This window comes from Dipteris shenzhenensis, chromosome 3, assembly GCF_047967505.1.
Source record: "Dipteris shenzhenensis isolate YYH24624 ecotype China chromosome 3, Dip_SZ_1.0, whole genome shotgun sequence".
Lineage (NCBI taxonomy): Eukaryota > Viridiplantae > Streptophyta > Polypodiopsida > Gleicheniales > Dipteridaceae > Dipteris > Dipteris shenzhenensis.
In genome coordinates, this window is record NC_141598.1 from 61,096,813 (window position 1) to 61,106,250 (window position 9,438).

Genomic DNA, 9,438 nt, shown 5'->3' on the forward strand with positions numbered 1-9,438 from the left:
CTGTAGGGTTATCATTTGTATGAACCTTGAAAAGCTATGTTCTTGTCCTCAAGTACCTCCTTGATGAAATGGTACCTGAACTCAATGTGTTTGGTCTTTGCATGAAAAACCAAATTTGGTGCTAGCTGAATAGCACTCGTGGAATCACTATGCAATGTCGGTACACCTGTATGAATCCCCAAATCTCCCACTAGCCAATCAAACCATATAACCTCCTTGCAACCCTTTGTGGCTGCAACATAGTTGGCCTCTGTGGTAGACAAAGCAATCACTATTATATGCAAGACATCCACAACACTGCACCACCTGTAAAGATGAACACATAAACAGAAGTGGATCTCCTGCTATCCACATGCCCTGCATAGTCTAAATCTGTGTACCCAAGTACATGCATCTCTCCTCTGCCAAAGCAGATACACATATCCTTAGTACGCCCTTCATGTACCTCATGATGCACTTAACTCCCTCCCAATGCCTCTTTCTTGGATCAGCCATATACCGGCTAACAACTCCCATTGCAAATGTAATGTTCAGTATAGTAGCTATCATTGTTGAGATATCGAGCTCCACTCGTGATATGCCAGGGTGACCGTTGTGCATTTATGCCACCGACTTGTTAGCTGCAGATGTGATTGGTACACCTCCCATGAATAATAGCTGGATGACAGCTATCCTTATGTACTCTAGTTCATGGCTCAGTTAGTATGCCACCTTAGTTAGCTGAGTTTGGTTTGAGACCCACATATAGGGTTTTTCTATTCCTTTGTACTAGAGTTCTTTTGGCTTTCACAATTAAGAAGAGGAAAATTGTTTTCGGCCTCCACCTTTGTGTGTATTCCCCCATTGTGTATGTGAGAAAGCTGCAAGTGAGACTCCTTCCTTCTCTCCCACTATCTTCACATGGTATTAGAGCCTAGTTCATGGTAAGGAGCTCAAGAAAGCAAACCAAGTTCACGGTGTCCTGGTAAGAGGACCACTGTTGCTTTCCTTTTTTGAGTTTGGGAGAAAATCTCTGCAGGTAGCACAACTGGAAAGTGCAAAAGTGCATTGGAGATGCCCTTCACAGTGTGGCGAGAGGGCTATATATGCTACGGGTGAGGGCAAAGCCCTTGGTGACTTTATGTTTTTGATTTGAGGCCATTTCGGGGCCCATTTTGGAGGCAGAAGTTCTCTGCAAGCACTGAGAAAAAGGCCCTATTTTTGCTATGCGACCACTGTTCTATAGGTTGGTGAAAAGTTGCCACAGAAATTGCATCGTATGCCTGTGTCCAAAGATATTGGGAGTTGCAGAATCATCCTTATTGCATGTTGATGCAAAATCGTCACTAGGAAGTGACTGTGTGGTCAAATACCACTTTCGTCAGTTTTGCAGATTTGCCCTTGTGAGGCAGAAGCTGTGTTTTTTGCAGTGAGAGAATATTTTGCAGTGTTCTATAATGGCGTCTGATTCTCTTTCACAGATTGTCACTGAAAAGCTTGACAAGAACAACTTCCAGGAATGGAAGTTTAGAATGACAAATTTCCTTATGGAAAAAGGCTATTGGGAGTTCACTACAGGAAATGAAGAAGAACCAGTTCTTCCCAATGTTCCCAATCAACAGGAAATGCAGGCATTTAAAGGATGGCATGAGAGAGCTAGAAAAGTTATGTACTAGTTGTCTATCAGTATTTCAGATTCTATGATTGTGCATATTCAGGATGCAAGTATGCCAAAGGAGGCATGGGATACTTTGGCAAAAATGTACAGCACAAATATGCAAGCCAGACATATGCTCTCTCTAATGACTTAATAGTCAAGTGATGGAGATTTAATTCCATAGAGACTTATGTGTTTTCTAAAATAACTACAGTTCCACAAAGACTTTTTAGTTCTCTAATGTAAAGTTGTAATAGACAAGAGAGACAAAGATGAGATCTTCTAGGCTGAGCTAATGGAAGGTGTTTTTTAACACCATATGGCTTTGAGTTATATGATCTACTTCTTGTACAAATGTGTCATGCTTTTTTTTAAATGTACTCTAGTTTTAATAACATGTCACGCCATTTTTTCTAATTTGATTTTTTAAAATCTTACTTTTTGTCTCTTTTAACAATGTGATGTCCTCTTTTTTTAATGTACTCTAGTTTTAATAACATGTCACGTCATTTTTTCTAATTTAATTTTTTAAAATCTTACTTTTGACTCAAAGTTTTGTTTTATAAGAGCCTCTTTTTTTTAAATGCTTTATCCAAAATTATCTCACAAAACGAATTTGGACAGTGCACCAGTCCAAAATTAATGAAATAGGTGTTACAGGCCTGTTTCTTTCTCCACCATAGCTTTAAAAGCTTTGAAATGCCCAAACACTTCACTTTTCTTTTTCATAAAATACACCCAAACTTTTCTTCTATAGTCATCAATCTGTGAAAGAGCATCAGATAACATTACAAAACACTCCAAAAATATTATGTCACTACAAAAAACACAACTTCTGCCTCACAAGGGCAAATCTGCAAAACCGATGAAAGTGGTATTTGACCACACAGTCACTTCCTAGTGATGATTTTGCATCAACAAGCAATAAGAATGATTCTGTCACTCCCAATATCTCTATGCATAGGCATATGATGCAATTTTTATGGCAACTTTTCACCGACCTGTAGAACAGTGGTTGCAAAGCAAAAACAAGGCACCTTTTTAAGTGCCTGTGGAAAACTTTTGCCACCAAAACGGGCCCCGAAATGGCCTCGAATCAAAACAATAATGTCACCAAGGGATTTGCCCTTACTCGTAGCATATACTACCCTCTCCCCACACTGCAAAGGGCGTCGCAATTTGAGACAGTGCACTCTTGGACTTTTCGATTGTGCTACTTGTGGAGATTTGCTCCCAAACTCAAACTGGAGATGTGGATTGAGGATATCCACAAGGAGAGATGTGGATCAGAGCATCCCACATGGTTTGACTATTCTAAAGGTTCTCTCTATATAAGAAGCCTATCATATATTGTTGATCATACACATTGCAATAGATTGAGTGTTTGCTACCCTATGTCTCTCTTGTGGTGCTTTGATCCTCCTTGATCCCTCACTTTGATAGATTTATCCAAGATCCAATGTTCCATAGCATATGGCGACTTCTCCCTCTTTATTAGACCCCCTTTTGTCAACTCTTGCTAGTTTGGACCCCACCAAAGGTGACTCCAACCATTTTGAGCATCCTAGTCCTTTGATCCATCCACCTCCATCCAAAGGCCAAGGTTGAAACACCGTATTAGTAATTTTGGAAAAATATCCATATTTTGGAAAAATGAAATTAGGAGAGACCTTGCACTCTCCCATTTTTGGATCCCTTCCTCATACTCTTCTCATCTTTCCAACCCATCTTCATCTTGGCTCAACCACAATGGATCTCTTATTTCATACATAGTCACACTGTGGATCTTTGGTTTGTTGTTGTGTCCATTGTTTCATTAATTTTGGGAACCAGTTGTTGTATCTTCTTAGACTAATAATGTCAAATTCTATTAATTTTGGTTTAGTTATTTTACATTGATTAATTTAGAGTGTTTCATTAATTTTGAGAATGATGCATATGATCTTTCTTTATCTCATTGATGTCATTTTAATGAGAAAATAAGTGAGATGTTTCATTAACTTTGGGAATGAAGTATTTGTTGTGTAAACTCAAAAATCTTGTTCAATTGCAACATGATTGCACAAGCCATCTACAATAACTCACCTTAAATTATTTAGTATTTGATAATGAAAACTTAAAAAACATTCCAATGCACAATGAAAACCTCAAATTTAACATTGCAATGCCATACAAGAGAGTTAACTTTGTTGAATTATCAACACATTATATAATAGTTGGTGTAAAGATATAAATGCCATTTGTTTAAAGCAATGACCAGAGTGAAGCTAAGCTTGTTATCATCATCATGACATTGTCAGTGGTAATTGTTATGCATTCAACCAATAGGAAGACAATGAGTTGATATCATCATCATGCCATTGTCAATGGTAATTGTTACACATTCAACCAATAGGAAGTCAACGAGCTGAACTGAGTCAATACAAGCCCTTATTGAAGGAAAACAGAACCTTAAGACCATTGAGTATCACTTCAAGGCCAACTTCCAAGAATTGAACACATGAAAGTTCTCAACCAATAGGAAGACAATGAGCTAAACTACTCAATACAAGCCCTTATTTAAAGAAAACAAAACCTTAAGACCATTGAGTATTAGCTGAGGGCCAACTTCCAAGAATTGAACACATGAAAGTGCTCAACCAATAGGAATACAATGAGTTGAACTACTCAATACAAGCCATTATTTGAACAAAACAAAACCTTAAGACCATTGAGTATTAGCTCAATCTGCACTCTTGTCATTTACTTGATCAACCCCTTCTAGGTTTGCTTCTACTTTCTCATGCACGGTAGGTGGAATTTTGATCTTCTTGGGCTTCTTCCCTCCTTTCGATGTCCAACTCCATACTATTGAGTCTGCTTGCTCCCAACGTGTAGGATCTTTGTCATTGCACATCCAAAATTTCTCCCAACAATTTGCATACACTTCTTCCTCGATTGCATTCTTCTTAGGGGAACATGGTGCCCAATACTGTATTAATACCATGTTGTATTCTTTAGAGGAAGTATTGGATTGAATGTCTGACTCGGCTTCACCCAACCAAATTGGATATATATTGTTGCTTGGCCTCATAAGAACAAAGTCACCCTTTTTTACATCTATAAGAGGTTGGAATGTATCTTTTGGCTTGTTACATTGTGGACCACAATAGTGGTCTTCCAATGCCTTTATACCCATGAAACCTTCATTTTCGGTGCTGGTGTTCTATTCTGTTGCATGTGTTATGTGTGGCCAAAAGCCTGAACATATATCTTAACTTTGCATAGTTGATGCAAATTTTGACAATGCATTAATCATGTTTTCCCAATACTGTATCACTGGTGTAATGTATATAGAATAAGGATCCAGTGAGCCTTTGCCAATGCTATGCTTGTTCCAATATTTTATATAGTCCTTTATGCCATTCACTATCTTTTAAGTACTCACACATTGGAAGTTGGTGGTTCCCCAACTAGCAACTAAGGTTTTCCAAGAGTGTCTCTTTTCCACAACTCTATGCCACCACCCTTTGGCACCCAATGATCTTGTGTGTGATTCATTTTGTACTGCATTACTGGGATGTCATCTTGCATGAAAAAATGAAAATGCAATGGCTTTGAATGTCCAATAAGTTTATCCTAGCCTTCACATTAGTAACAATAAACCCTTTAAAGTCATGAACCTCTGTCATCATAAAAGGGGTAGGCCTTGAGCTTGTGCACTCGTTGAAGTTTTTCATAAGATGTGCTAGAGTGAGAGAATGACTTGTCCTCAACTGCTCTGAAAAACGGCTAAACAATGCATCAATATCTTCATGAGTATGACCAACCATTAAGAAATCCATCTCTATCATTAAGAAAACTTGCCTAGCCACCAGCAAAGATAGGTATGCAAAAACATATATGTTCTTGTTCTCCAATCCACAATTGTCTAATTGCAACAAGAGCCAAGGTGGAAGATTTTTGAAAGCTATAGTGGATGTGTTATATGTGCTTGCAAGCACTTGTTGAGCATAAAGATTTGACTTCCCATCCATTGATAGATGAATATCCATGGTTGTCCTCGAGGTCACACAATTTAGGAGTTGGCTTGAAGTATTTAAAGAACTGTGTACAAGATCACCATACTCATGCTTATCTTCTCTTTCCAAGTTACAAAAACACAATGCTAATGATCCCACAGTAAAGTTTGGGTTTGTGGGCCAAAGACCAAGCGAAAAATGTCCATATGCTTCTTGTCCATGTCCATGTGTTATTCCCTAACTAACGTTTTATTTATCCCTAACTAAAATATATTTAAATGCCTTATTATGGGGTTACTAATACCTAACTAATGTTTTAAATTCCCTAGCGAACGTTTTATTTAAATTTCCTAACTAACTCCCTAACAAATGTTAAATTACAATGCTTTAATGCTGTAATACATAAATTATGGTGTTAGCTTTAATATTTAGCTTATTTTTTTTTTAAATTAATGCCTTAAATTACTAATCCCTAACTAACTTTTTAAATTCCCTAACTATTGTTTTATTTAAATTTCCTAACTAACTCCCTAACTAACGTTTAAACATTAATATGACTAATTAATATTTAAACCTAAACTGATGTTTAATCCTAAACCTGAACTAATGTTTAACCTTGATATGACTAACTAACATTTAACCTTAAACTAACATTTAAACCTTAACTAACGTTTAAACCTAAACTAATGTTTAACCTTAACTAACATTTAAACCTAAACTAATTTGACTAATTAGCCTACTAACTATCCTAAACCTAAATTAAACCTAAACTAACATTTAACCTTAACTAACGTTTAACCTTAACTAACATTTAAACCTAAACTAATTTAACTAATTAGCCTAGAGTAAGTCACTATCCTAAACCTAAACCTAAAGGCCTAAAGCTATTGGAGTAGTAGCTTACTCTGAGCCACAGCGCCACCATCACCATCATGCTCTGAGTCTTCTACACGCAGTCCGAGTCCACCATCACCCTCACGCTCTCTCTCGGAGTCTACATCAACGTCTCTCTTTGAGTCTGCATCGCCCTCATGCTCTCTCTGAGAGTCCTATCAATGCTGAGAACTGCCATCTCTCTCAGAGTCTGCATTAATGTCTTCATCAACGTCTCATCTCTCTCAAAGTTTGCAACATGCATAGGGACGACCTCTCCATCTATAGCAAGCTTTGGGACTTCGACGACATTGTTGTGTGCATCAAGCTCTGGAAGGTCGTTGCCATCATGTGCTCCATCGCCATGGGACAGCGTCATTTTGGAGATGAGGTGGGCGCTTTGTTTGAGTCTCTCTCACTCTCTCTCTCTGTCTCTCTCTCTCATGCTCTCTTAGAGTCTCTCACTCTCTTTGTCTCAAGCTCTCTCTCTCTCTCACGGTCACTCTCTCTCTCTCTCATGCTCTCTCTCTCACGATTGCTCTCTCTCTCTCTCTCTCTCTCTCTCTCTCTCTCTCTCTCACATGCTCTCTCTCTCATGCTCTCTCTCTCTGTCTCTCTCCCTCGCTCGCTCTCTCTCCCACACTCTCAATGACTTCCCCTCACTCATAGTGACTTGTGACACGCTCTCATAATCTCTCTCTCTCTCTCTCTCTCTCTCTCTCTCTCTCTCTCTCTCACACACACACACACTCTGAGTCTCTCAAAGTCCTCTCTGATATCACTCACACTCTCATAATCTCTCTCTCTCTCTCTCTCTCTCTCTCACACACACACACACACACTCTCAAAGTCCTCTCTTTCACTCACGCTCTCATAATCTCTCTCTCTCTCTCTCTCTCTCTCTCTCTCTCTGAGGATACTAAATATAGCAGTATGAACTCTTTTAACTCTCAAGAATTCAAACAAATTTCGAATTTCTCCCTTAACTCTAATTTTAAAATTTACACAAAGATCGGTTTTAAAACCGATCTCGATGGAGGATAGGAAAAAAAGATTAGTAATTGGTCCGAAATTCAAAATTTGAAAAAATTCGAATTAGTTTTTTGAAATTTCTCTAATCTTAAAGCTTTTTGTACAAGCTAAAGTTTCAAATATTATGTAGGTAAATTGGGGGATGCTAGCATTTATATTGTACTTAGGTTTGGGGTTACATATTTGTCTAATTTTCTTCACTAGAATGGAATCTATTGTTAAGCTGTGACTTCAAATAGAGGATGGGGCTAAAGGTGAAGGTGAAACCCATTTCCCTTCATCCCCTTAACCAAGGTTGGTTTTAAAACCAATCTTTGGTTGAGTGAATGAAGGGCAAATGGTTTCACCCTCATCGACCTCTAATACTTTATCCTGGAATTCTGTACAAGCACAATCATATAGATATAAGATGGTGATTGATCAAGGCATCTTTTCCTCAATATTTTGTTGTTGATTTGTGGTGGTCAGGATGCCCATTGTTAGCAGCATCTAAGATTACTCAAATGAGTTAAATCTTGCCACTATAGAACATGCTCAACAGTTGGTTGGGAAAAAAGTTTGAAGAGTTGAGTTACCACGAAACTTATAATGCAAGGTACTATTATCAAAAGGGAGACTTAATCAAACCTAAGACAATGTAACATGCATCAAGCCTATTGTTGCTAGGTTGCCCCATGCATGCACGTGATAAATTTGTAATGATAGGGCTTGCATACATGCTACCATAACTTCAAATTACTGGCTTAAGACTTTGCTCTTAATCTTCCCATCAGAGATCGGTTTTAAAACCGGTCTTGGTTGGGTGATCAAAGGGAGGAAAGTGAATGCGTTTGTCCTCCATTGAAATCAATCTTCTTCATATTTGAATCAATCTTCTTTGGATTTGAAGGACCATGACTTTGCTCTTAATTTTCCCATCAAAGATTGGTTTTAAAACCGGTCTTGGTTTCAAAACTGATGTTTGATAGGAAGATTAAGAAAGCGGCTAAATTCTTTGAATGAGATGCAAGCTTATTTGTATGCCTTGAAATTGGTTTACGATCAATTATATATCACTTGAACTTCTGCCAAATTGTACATAACAATACTACAAGCTTCACTTGCATTAAACATGTAATAAATCTTTGAGAATGGTAATTACTCATATTATTTGCTTATTTGTGATGCATCATTTTTGTAATTTCCTTTACTTCTCATTATTTATGTGTAACTATTCAATAACTCATCATTCTTTTTCTTTTATGCACAGGGTTCGAAGACATGCCAGAAGAATTGAAGCGTAAAGTAATTCTTGACTTTGATTCTAAGTTGAATGGCTTGTGGGATCAAGATCTACTGATACCAATTGCTTTTATATTCAAGCTCAATGGTGTTGAATTTGAAGTGAAGACATCATCGATTGTAGGAGTAGGTATGGCTTGTTTGTACATACAAATGTAAAAGCAAAGAAAGACCTTTTGATATTCAATGGCCCAAAGAAAGACCTTTTGATACTCAATGGCCCAAAGTATGATTGCTATAGTTGGATTACTCTTTGCTCTTACCTTCCAAGGTTTAGGACCTATGGCCTCCTCGAAGATCCAAATGTTACACCAAAGGAGGATATGCAATACATCGCAGGAGATGTGTTGTATGGTAATGTAGTTGGATACATCAATAGCTTAATTTATTGTAAGGATAGAACAAATGTTACGTATGTCTATGACCCTAGAGTACCACCTTCAATCGAAGACCAATGGGATGTTTTACCTAGTGATATGTTAGGGTTTATTGTTATCTACTCTCTTAGAGATATCCGTGTAGGAGAGGAGTTGTTTTGTGAGTATGATTTTTAAGATGTAAAACCATTGTCATGATGTTGGTGTACTCCCAATTTAATTTAATATGTTGGAGCTT